A 306-nucleotide genomic window follows, 5' to 3' on the forward strand; every position below is an offset into this window, starting at 1 on the left:
CCACTTTGCCTCAAATTCCTGTGAGGCAGAGAGGCACTTCAACACTGTAGTCCAAATACCTGTTTAGTAGTTGCCCAACTCTGGAATTTAGATACTCAAGTCATTAAACAAATAGACTAATTTTTGAAAAGTTATAATCCACCMATAACAAATTGTGATCGATTTCAGTGGAGCTAAGACATAAACCTGTAATTCAAGCTGCTATTCTAGATCTAGTATTTTGACAAATCATGCCACAATTTTCAAAATTTTATTTTATATAAAAGCATAAAGTTGTTTGTTGCTTTTTAAATAGAGAAAACGTGG

This window comes from Rhea americana, unplaced genomic scaffold (assembly GCF_003343005.1).
Source record: "Rhea americana isolate MKP2758 unplaced genomic scaffold, rheAme1 scaffold_66, whole genome shotgun sequence".
In the NCBI taxonomy this organism is placed as follows: Eukaryota; Metazoa; Chordata; class Aves; order Rheiformes; family Rheidae; genus Rhea; species Rhea americana.